This window comes from Haplochromis burtoni, unplaced genomic scaffold (genome assembly GCF_018398535.1).
Source record: "Haplochromis burtoni strain Fernald_Lab_line unplaced genomic scaffold, NCSU_Asbu1 Contig_846, whole genome shotgun sequence".
Lineage (NCBI taxonomy): Eukaryota > Metazoa > Chordata > Actinopteri > Cichliformes > Cichlidae > Haplochromis > Haplochromis burtoni.
Window position 1 is genome coordinate 34958 of NW_024583207.1, and position 12034 is coordinate 46991.

Below are 12034 nucleotides of genomic sequence, written 5' to 3' on the forward strand. Positions count from 1 at the left end.
AAAGAGTGAGTGTGTCACCTGTGACAGTGATCCAGCTGGATGGAGACTCTCCATGACCGCTGATGTCACACTTGTAGAGGCCTTCATCAGACCTGGAAACATGCTGGATGGTCATGTGACCTGTAGGCTGCTTCCTGATGAGGGAGCCATCTTTATAGAAAGCAGCTGGGAGGTTGGAGGGAGTGGTCTTTGTTTTACAGAGCAGAGTGACGTCATCTCCCTCCATCACAGGGAGGACAGGACTCTGCAGGATCACTGATCCACCTCAACACAGAGACAAACTACAGCATTTCATCCATTTACACACAGCTTCATCAACACTAACTCCACACACTCAGCTTACCAGTGACTGTCAGGTTAACCATGTTACTGATGGGACCCTCTCTGGACTCACACCAGTAAACTCCACAGTCATGAGGTGCCATCAAAGTGATGTCACAGGAAGAACCAGCACCTTCTCCCCACCCATCTCCACACTGACTCCTCTGTCGTCTGCTTGTGTTTCTCCTCAGAGTCCATCCAGCAGAGCTGTCGTCCTCCTCACAGCTCAGAGACACAAAGTCTCCTTGAAAGAACTGAGAGCTGCTGGGACTCACAGTCAGACGAGCTGTGAGGGTTACAATGAGAAATTGATGATCACGTCTTTGAGATCTTTACTGAAAGTTTTAATCCAAATGTGTAAAACCTGTCAGAGTTTATCAGGTTTAAACTGTGACAGAAGAAGGTTACTGACCTTGGTTTGTTGTGCAGCTCAGCAGTGAGATCAGAACTAAAGAGAAATGACACTCAGGTTGATTTGACATAAACACACAAAGATGATCACTCAGAACAACTTTGTATTATTTGATGTTTCCCTCTAAGACAGAAACATCAAACTCTTCATGTTGTGTCGCCTACAGCCCAGTTTGATCTTCCTGTCAGAGGAAACGTGGATCTAAACCAGGTCAGCAAAAAGCTGCTCGTACTAAACCAGAGACTCCAGGATTTCACTTTTCAACTTCTCGATGATCAGAATTATTAAATAAAACTGATCACATCATTTCATGCTTCATGAGCTGCTTCTGTAGTTACTGTAGAACAAGGAAGTCCTTCAAGTTACATTATAGTTACACTGAATACAGACAAACAACTAGTACTGAACTAAGGTCTGTCCTCTGCTCTGTTCACACAAACACCAACATTTTATTTCAGCTTTTCACTCATAAATTCATCAGTAACTCTGTGAAACTTCAGACCTGCAGTTGGTCCTCGTGGTGTTTGAACTTGAATTCAGCCTGATTTGTTTTTCATGTCTTCTCCTCCATCATCAGTTATCAGGAGAGCAGACAGTCAAAGTACAAGAATTCAAACAAACACAGAGATTCTACTTACAGAGCAGACACAGCACAGATGTTTCCTTCATCGTCCTTCTCACTCATTTGAGCTTTTTTTCATTTCTCTCACTGACACCAAGTAAAGCCCGCCCTCTTCCTCTGAGCACCAGCTTTCTATTGGTTCAAGGACAGTGGGTGTCAGTGTGTGTGTGGACGTCCCCTCAGTGAGAGAGGCAGATATGAGCTGAAACACAGGAATCAAACCAGGGACGCTGCTGTTATGGAGCTGAACTGGAACCATTCAGACACTGAGGCCCTCTGAACACATTTTAATTACAGCTGTGCAGAGACACACTGATGACTGACTGGAACACTATGATTCACATTTTACATTAACACCATCCTCACACATGTTTATATGTGGCCACTAGAGGGAGATGTTGGACTTTAAACACTAACATGGATACAAGCAGATCATCCGTCTTTAATACTTTGTCGTCATGGCCCTTGTGTTATTTTATACTTAGTTTTAATATATTTGACCTTGGGTTCTATTTGCTTCTGCTGGTAGTCCAACACCATCATGTCAGCTACATGAGTCATCTCCAGCTTCTCCCGCTGTGTCATCTTCAGATTTAAACCCCTTCGGTGGATGTGCGGGAATTGCTTTGGTCTATACTAGAGATGGCACGATACCACTTTTTTATGTCCGATACCGATATCATAAATTTGGATATCTGCCGATACCGATATGAATCCGATATAGTGTTTTTTAATCAACAAAACTGTTTTTTTAAATATCTTGCTGCATTTTGTATAAGTTCATACTCAAGTTTAAAACAACAACTACACTAAAGCTATTCTGTTATACCTGTATGCAAAAAAAATATTTCATAGTTCAGCAATACTGATCAATCTAATAAACTTAAACCTACACCATCCTCCCTATTCTGGTATTTTAAAGAGTACTTAGCATAAATATTAAGCAACCTAACTAATAGGGTTCCAACTCCCAGCAACAACAAAAATAAATAAATAAAAAATAGGGAACCACCCCTCACGCTCCACCTCATGATGCTTAATCGACGTAATCAACCTTAATTTGATGCAGTGTGAAAAAAAATGCACAGAAATCAATTATTTTTCAAGAAATATTAAATAGATTCAACATCTTTCTTCAACAAAATTGCAGACTGCACAGATGGTACCTTCCCAAAGGAAAAAGTACTATAGCTTACTAGGGTATATATATTAGACTTAATAGTCACTATATACAGTAATTGACTTCTATTCATTTTACATCAAATTAAAACTTTGGGTGTCAGATAATTATTTATTAAAAGCTAGACATTTTAAATGAGAATAAGAAAGAAAAGTATGTCTTTGTGCCCCCTTTTCCCTGTTAATGCCCTATCGGCCCCCCTGGCTAAACTTTGCTAGATCCGCCCCTGCACAGTTACCAGCGTCAGCTACGTAGAAAAAGATCCTCGAGTAGAAAGTAATATTAAATAAATTCTAACAACAGCTTATCAAGCTTAAACGTGCTGCTGTTGTTCAGCCGCTGGTTTCCTCTTTCTGGTGCAAAGTGGGCCAAAAACAAACAAGAGAGACGGACTCGCGACAGAAAAGCCGATCAGCTGATCATTAAGCAGTTTCATGATTGAAGTAGCAGCAAGAAGAGGCAGTCGCTTGTTAAGCTTAACGCAGGAATGCTTTACAAACATTCAGAGATGGACTTACACACTTGCTTTACTTCTCTCGGGGATAACTTTGTCGGAGATGAAATGCCGGGTTGCTAGCGAAGCTCCAAATGCTATCCAGACCACCGACAGGTCCCGCATGCCACAGCCGCTCTATCACGTGATGCATACTGCTCCGACGTGCTAACGTTCTGAGGTGAGTTACGGCGTGTTGCAAGTTTTGTGAGGTGCTTTCGTGATATTTAATGGATCGGATTACATTTTTTATTTTTCTCCGATATCCGATCCAGTAATTTAGGTCAGTATCGGACCGATACCGATACGTAATATCGGATCGGTCCATCTCTAGTCAATACTTCACAGCTCTGATGTTTCTGGTCTTACTGTGTCCCTCCTCTGGTCTGAGGTGCTGGGGAAGCAGTTAGAGACCAGCAGCTGGTTGGTTCTGTCCAGCATTGAGAATAAAGTGCAGCTGTCCCTCTGGTCCACTTTTGTCTGATGACTATTTGTTCATAACTGTCGTCTTCTGTTCTCAGTGCTGATTTGACTGCAGCTGGATCTCTGTGCCCCGCTGCAGAATAAAATAACACACAAAAATGAATAAATGACAACTGAAACAGTGCAGGTATGGCAAAACATTTGATTACCTGTAATATCATTATTAACCCCACACACACATTCACTCAGATGACCTCAACACAGCATGACTCTCCTGGACTTGTTTACCATCAGAATTGACCACGTGCTGCAACAAAGGTGCACAGTCAATGGCAGGAAGTGCTGCAGGGTGTGATAGGTTTGTAGCATAAACTTATTCGCTGGAACGTTCAAGACACTTTACTACACAGCAAAAGCAAAACAGAAGTAGGCAAAGTTCTTTGTGTTACTCATGCATGAGGGAGGCCTGCCTGGAGTCAAGTGTCGTTCCACCAACTTGACCTCCATCAGACTCTTGTCCGCTCCCCCGTAACACTGCTCTTTTATTGAGGTTACATGAATATGCATAGGTTCATTAACATATGACGTCTACATACACACAAAGAGTACCTTCCTGTGCTGTGTGTGTGTGTGTGTGTGTGTGTGTGGGGTCAGTGTGTGACCCCATAAACGACTTCCGTAAACCTGCTGGTCTGGAAGTCCAGCAGTTCATCTAAACAAAAGGCACTTAGACTAAAACTGACATAACTACGTTTATCCTACCACAAAACAATAGGAGAAGGTACGGCCTGTCCCATGCTCCCAGGATGTGGGTGTGAATGCCGGAGCACTCTGGAATGCACACAATGTCTTTGCAGACTACCAAGGATCAAACCTCTACCAACATGACATTGATTATACACTCTAAGCATATATGAGTAGATATTTCTAAGCATAAATGACAATCAACAATACAAATCTAACAGGGTGTGAGTGAAAATTTTCTACTTAAAAGCTCGTTAAAAATCACCTTGCTGCATTTACATATAAAGGATCTTCACATACTTTGCCTCCCCATGTAAAATTTTCTAGATCTTCCGCCAGTCAAATGGTATACCTGGGGTATCATACTGTTGCTATTTCTGTAGCTGTTCCCTCGCTGCCTTGGTTTCAAAAATGACAGTGTTAATTTTTGTGAAGGAGATAATAATAACAACAACAACAACAACAACAACAACAACAACAATAATAATAATAATAATGATGGATTGCATTTATGTGACCCGTGGTAGGTATAGGACAGAGCCGTAGGCACACAGTCAGTTAAAATGGGTTTAATTTTAATACAAAATAAAAGTAAATGTGTAACAGCAGCACTTAAAAACAATTAAAAAGCTTTACTTTATTAAGTATGATAAAAACGATCAAATTGTATGATTGCCCATGAGACAGGATAAGCGCTGTGGGGAACCTGTTAAAAACAAATCAACATATCACACACGTTAAAAAGGGACGGCCACTCACACTGAACCCCAGCTGGGCAAAACACAGGCAAATCTTCAGTGGTGTCTTCACTCAGGCGGTGCATGCAAAAAGCGGCAAGACCAAAGAAAAAAGGATTTGTATTCCACGCAGCGTCTTCACTGTCTGCAACGATATATATATATATATATATATATATATATATATATAAGACAATCAATATCTGCTGTGTCTACTGATACAGAAAAGTAAAACAAGAAGCAAACACAATCGACAGCCGCAGCAGTCACAGTCCATCGATTTACACCAGGTTAAAACAAATCAAAACACACTGATGTGTCGGGTCCTTTGCCCGCAGCCAGAAATCCACTTGGCAAAGCAGCAACTCGGTACTCTGTAAATGAAAGCAGGAGATGACTTACGCTGGACAGTAAAACGCAGCAGGAATATCCCTCCAACTGTATTGTTTTCCTTACCTGTCCACAAGTTCGCGTCACACCCTAATAAATATTGGTCAGTGGCGGTGGAGTCCACTACACGTTTCTCACAAGAACGCAATGTTTCCCACCTACAAGGGTGCAAATAACTTTAAATCTCTGCCAAACGGCCAGAACTCATCTCATGACTCATGAGATGCCACTGACATCCACTTGGTGGAAAATAGTCTGCTCATGTCACATTTTCAGATTGCTTAGAGCCCCAACAAAGTAGGTACTACAGAAGTACCCGGTGCCAGGAAATACCACCTAATGAAAAACTTAATTGGAACTTCAGTGGAGCAAAGTTTCAGGTCAGACTCAGTGACACATCACAGCACTTCCACACTCCACAAACGTTAGCTGTGAGACATGGATGAAATAAACCAAACCCAAACCTTTAACCCACAGAGACCATCAGCTTGTGTCTCTCTTGTCTCCCCCTCAACAGGCCGAGCTGTGAGACTTAAACACAGGAACCACCAGCAGAGTCTGCAGCCTCACTGTCCAGAGCAGCTTTGCAGAATTCATAGTTCACAATAATTTAATCTGATATTGGTGCAGCTCCTCAGTCCATCCTCAGTCTGACAGAAGCAGCTTTAGCTGTGTGGAAACTTCTCATCTGGGTTTTATCCTTAAATATCTTGTATTCAGATGAAGAAGATGTCTTGTTCACACATTTTTATACACTAACTGCATGTTACAGCTGTGTTTAAACAGTATTTATAATGATGCATCGGTGGGTGAGTGCAGATATTTTTCCAAAGAGCCAGTGGTTCCACCTCTGGGCGGAGTCACCGCAATCCAGCGTGCAGTCCACACCTGTTGGCAATCAAGCTGTTGGCACTTAAGACCAGCGATGGTTCTTTGCCAGATCTTCCTCTAACCTCTGTTAGTGTGGGCCGCCACAGCGCTCGTGAAACTTTGCTCATCTTGTGCTCTCTGTTTATAGTAATCCACCTGGTCAACTCGCTGAAACATGACTCACCTTCAACACTCACCTTCAGTAGGATGCTGGTCTTCTTGGCAGCTTCTTGGTCACTCCTTATGCTCACTTCACTCACCTAACTCGACTACTTGATTCCTCTAGATTTATCTCTGCTCACCTGGTTCACCTACCCTCTCCACGCCATCAATCCACCTGCAATAAGTAAGACATTTCACGACCTCGGTTTCACTCACCTGAACTGCATCCAAACACCTTTTGAACCTCGTCTCCTCTCATTACTGTAACTCTGAGCATCCTGGTCCAACCCCTCAGTCTAACTACCCCTTTGCCCCAAAGTCACAGTGTTCAAGTGAAAACTGCTTCATAGTATTTCCTGTTTATTTCATAGCTCACGTTTGCATCATAATTCACAGTTCATGGTTTGAGTCTCAAGTTGTATATTTTGTTATCATGTTTATCAGTGGCTCCATCTGTGTCTGTGAGTCCGTTCTCCTGGTTTGGCCTCCCAGCTGTGACGCCATCTTCTTTCAGTGCAGACCGACACACTAACCACAAGGAAGAAAGCCGACACGTTCTCGTCAGTGTCCTCAGATTCAGTCTGACTGCAGCCAACAACAGGAAGCTTCTGCTGTCGTTTCACTGAACTCAGTTTGCAGAAGTTAAAAGAAGTAAAAGGTTTTAAAATGTTTCACTGCGTTATTGGACAGTTCAGGAAGCTGAGAACACTTTGTTTTGTTCAGCCTTCTTCTTCTTTATATAACTCATATTAACAACTAACTCATCTTTTTTAGAACTTATGTGTGAGCTGAAGTTGTGCGACCTCTGAAACACACTCGAACACAGATGGATAAAAACCACATGAACATCATCAGGACGTTTTTATGCAGAAGTGAAGAAGAGCAGCTTTACTTCTTATCTGTGATCATTTGTTCTTGTCTGTGATGATTTTTCCATAAGTGACGTCTTCAGTTCTCACTGCTGAGTAAACTGCAGCTGGATCAGTGTCTGCACAGTAAAACACACACAGAGGACGTCACTGCAGACAGAACAGCTGAGAACAGACATGAAACTGCTGCCACTCACAAATCTTTATATAAAACACTCAGAGTGTTTTCAGTTACTGCTCAGGTTATTTTAGAAATTTAAAATAGTTTAACATGGAGTCAAATGTGAGATAAACACACCTGATAAAGGAGGAACTGAATGATCTGCATTCAGTTCCTCACAAAAGCTGAATGTTGGTTATTTGCACTAACAGGATATTAAAGTCAGCTCACATGTTAGCCAATCAGACTAACAGGCCGTCACTATTAAAATATGAACTTTATCAGAGGTAGGCTCAGAATTTAGATACTGTAAGATGCTGGTGTCATAAATATGAAAGACTAAATGTTAAAAGGAAAACTGTGAATAATACAGCAGGAAATGTGCTTAATTTACACCAATAATAAAATATATTTTCATGTTTAGTAAATATGATAACAGTCTCTGACCTGTGTGAGTTTACAGAAATGCTCTTACAAATAACTCACGTGTTTCTTCCTCTATTTAACATTCACACCTCTGTGTTGAAACACCTGCAGATGAAGCTCTTATTGTTTCTTCCTCAGAAACAGTGGCAGACTCGTTAGTGTTAACCACAGACGACAAACACACAGTTCAGCAAACACAGAACTTAACATGGTGTGAAAATCTACAGACAGACTGATATTCATTTGACTGATACCATCATGCGGTTAAATGTAAAATCATTTACTCATAATCCAAACTGGGTTTATTTTACACATCACAGGCTTCCAGTTTCTTAAATTCAGCTACTTTTGCTTCTATGACATAATTAATCTTAATCTAATTTAATGTTAACCTAATTTAACATTAAATCTTAATTCCGTCCAACTCAGTGTCTCTGACTCCTCCCACTACAACACTGAACAAACCAAGAGCACCAAATGCTGCAGTTCCTCTAATGTCCACTTGAGATTTGTAAAGTCAGTCACTCTCCATAGACACTCATGTGAACATGTTCAACTTTACAGCAGAAATAAAAATTTATACAACCTGCTATTAAAAATATATTTGGTCTTGCATGAGTTGAATGCCTTTATAACGCAGCTGTTCAAATGTTAATGAGCCTGAAAGTTTGCATTAATAGGGGCGTGGCCTCTTTGAGAGGTCGATGGACACAGGCTGCTGTAATTGCCAACTGTCTGTTAGGCTTCACCTCAGCCAATTGTTCATCCATGTTTGTGCTTTGGGGGTATTTTTAATGCAAATGTGTAACCAATACTATGTGGCTTATTGCATAAACAAACATTACCAGTTCTGGTAAGTTTAATTCTAGGATCTTGTTTTTATGTTACAAAGCTCTATTTAGCAGCTATCAGTGCCTTTCTGTTGACTCCTTACAGTCTATGGAAGCAGCTTGATAACCAAGCTATCTGACACTAGCTAATAAATTAGCACTGCACCCTTTCATCAAAGCTAAATCGCTCTTGGCAATAAAGACAAACATGATGTTGGTAAAAATGTTAAGGCTGGAAAAAGCAGTGGAGATTTAAAACAGAGAGATTCAAATCTCCATGTTTGAATGAAGTGAACATACAGTTCACCCCTCACCCTGAAGCCCCCCAAATTACTTCTGCTTTGTTTGACTGTCTGCTGTTGGTATGTGATACTTTGATATCAGTGTATGTGAATCAACTTCAGCAGCTTTGTTTGAATATGCTGAAATTCCACAGTGATATAATCATAATTAAATCATAACAAAACCAGATATATCAGGAAGCATCAATGTTTAAAACAAGTGAGAACAAACCCTCAGAAGCAAGGCGTTTGCCATGGGAATAAGTGCTAAGAAATTAAAAATAGAAATACAAATCAAATTTTTATTTTCCTACTGCAGATTTGCTGCAAAATGCATTTTTTAAATTCCAGTTAAAATGTGTTGTATTTAATTTTTTTTGAGTTGTTTAACTCATTTCACTTCTACAAAAGAGGCACATAAAAAAACACATAAAAAGCATAATTTTTAAGACATGAAACATTTTTATAGAACCATGAAGCTGTGATTCCTTATTAAAGGACACTTTAAAAAATCCATGATGCAATTTTCGAGTCCTATGGGTCTATGGGTTTTCTCAGTGAGAAAAAAAAAGACTTAAGACATTTAAAAATCTGTCGATGTCCTCTGGTCTGAAGTGCTGGGGAGACCAGTTAAAGACCAGCAGCTGGACGTCAGTGGTTGGACTGGTGGACTACTTCAGTGAAGAGTAGACGACGTCTGGCTCTGGTTTAAATTCTGAACACAAACACACACAGTTCAAACAACAGGAAACATGATTACAAGCTTTGTAGTTCAATCAAGACCTCCAGTCTCCACCTCTCTGCATCACACACAGTCCCAGTTCAGACTTTACTGGGAACCAGCTCAGATACAAATCACAGAGCTTCCATATGAATAACATTGTAGTCCAATTCAGATGTTGGTTGGGGTTGACCTTCTGATATAAGATATTCACAGCAATTCACCTTATTTTTATCAACTCAGAGACCTTGTTGTACGACCTTCTCTACTCCGTTAGTACATTTCCCCCAGAAAAGGCCAAGAGAGTGATTTATATAATTTATGGAGGCTTTTGGCTCTTGTGCAGGTTGTTTCCAGACTGTTGATGGCCTACCTCACTCGTACTGATTCCTAAACAATGAATGCAATAGTAAAGTTGAAAGTTTGCACTTCAATCACATCTTGATTAATTGATTTTAAACCTGCTGTGTTGGTGCACCGATGCAAAACTATAAAAATGATATCCAATAAATTTTGAACATCACTGTAAGTTTGGGTATCTTTAATCTGATATTACATAACAGATGCTGTATTTCTACATTTGAGGTGGACATTTTCTGCCAATTTCCAGCTGCATGTTTTTCTTTTCTACTACAGTAGCTTTGTATGATTCACAGTTCAGTATAATCCTTCTTTACATGGGGCCTTTGTGCAGCCTCTGTCTGATGCCAACTGTGTTCCCTCCTGTCCCCTTTAATCAAAACTCTCTTCTGATTGGTTGATTAAACAGCATGTGGGTGGGGCTTTACTGGTTGAGATGGACATATTGATACCCTGCCTCTGTGACATCATTCACACACAACAACAACTAAAAATAGACTGTGGTAGAGTGTTTGGAGCACTCTGCTTTCTGAGCTTTTGGCTTTTGGCTTCTGAGCTTTCACAGAGATTATTATTATTATTATTGTGATGATATTTGTTGTATAAAAATGTATTAAAACTTAAAACGTAATATCATAGTTGTTGTTCAGCTTTGTTTCAAGACCAACAGGGGTGAATTTAATGAAGCTCACATCTTGCTGCTCATGTTTCTTTAAATGAACTAGACAACTTAACAGGAAATCATTTGTCACGGAGAGCTCACAAGTCTGTGAAGACTGAGCAATGATGTGGTTAGCTTAGCTTAGCATGATGTGTGGAAACAGGTTGTGCGGTTGGGTTGTCTCTGTTAGAGAGCAGTTGTACCTTGGACTCCTCTTTCTGATGGTTTTGTCTCCAATACTGACGTCTTCAGCTCTCACTGCTGAGTAAACCACAGTTGTATAAATCTCTGCAAAATAAAACACATTTAGATTACAGCAGGTATGAAATCTGCACATTTTCTTTATTATTTGTCTAAAAAAAAATCACACGTTTTTTACAGAGAGCAGCAGGTTTTTGCTTTTTTCTCATTTTAACACCTCTGAATAAAAGAAACCGCCAGCTTTTGTGTGAAAAAAGAACCTGGTGTCCACAAAGCTGCCATCTTCTTTCAATACAATCAGACACACTTCATCATGAAGTAAATATGTTGTCCCAACATGAAAACTGTTATTAGCCAAGTAGCACACGCGGCAGTAAGCAGTCTAACCAGAACAACAAAACTCTCTCTGAGACTGGAAACCACCTAAGATCCCAGATACAGTGTTTCCAGTTAATGTATGGTACATTTTTTCCTGTGTTGCAAGTGTCACTCTGCATTTAACTTTCAGCAACAGGAAGTTGCTGCTGTGGTTTTACGTGCAGGAGGTAATAAAAATATATTTACAAATATATAGACAAATCATCACATTAAGACCCAGTCTGAGAGAATGAAAGAAAAACACCATGATGATATTTTTCTCTCCATACCTTTAACATTACAATTTCTTGACAACTTGTGTGTCACCAAAACCAAAATCAAACACATCTGAGCAGTTACAGCTTCGACACCTGTTCTCTGGGCCAGTTAAAATACAGACGAGCCACATTTGAATCAAACTATTCAAATGAGCTTTTTTTTTTTTAATTCAAAACAACTGGCTGCCATCTCACTGCAGTGCAGGTAATACAAACTGACAACAACCCACCTTCAGGTTTCAGGTCAACATCTCTTCTCACCAGTAGAACCAGTAACACCAGTAGAACCACAACACAGACTGATCCAAAAGAGATAAACACAGGAATAAGAGAAGTACCAGGGGCAGAGGCTGATGTAGGGATAGAGGTGGATGTATATATAGGTGTGGGAGTAGATGGAGAGGTTTTTGTAGGTTTCCCTAAAACATACAACATGTAATCATTAGTTTATTCTGAATGTTGAAAGCTGCAGAAACACAGACAGGTGAGTGTGTCACCTGTGACAGTGATCCAGCTGGATGGAGACTCTCCATGAC

The 12034-nt window shown here is 40.3% G+C and overlaps 2 long non-coding RNA genes across 2 annotated transcripts; both read right to left on the reverse strand.

Annotated features, from left to right (window-relative positions):
* Positions 1-247: 247 nt before the first annotated feature.
* Positions 248-1522, reverse strand: LOC121812808. Its single transcript, XR_006053342.1, has 3 exons — positions 734-1522; positions 344-607; positions 248-264 (listed from the first exon to the last, which is right to left on the reverse strand). It is a non-coding gene; the product is annotated as an uncharacterized LOC121812808 (long non-coding RNA).
* Positions 1523-7808: 6286 nt separating this feature from the next.
* LOC121812810 lies at positions 7809-11997 on the reverse strand. The gene is made up of 3 exons (XR_006053344.1): positions 11729-11997; positions 10866-10950; positions 7809-9635 (listed from the first exon to the last, which is right to left on the reverse strand). It is a non-coding gene; the product is annotated as an uncharacterized LOC121812810 (long non-coding RNA).
* Positions 11998-12034: the final 37 nt, after the last annotated feature.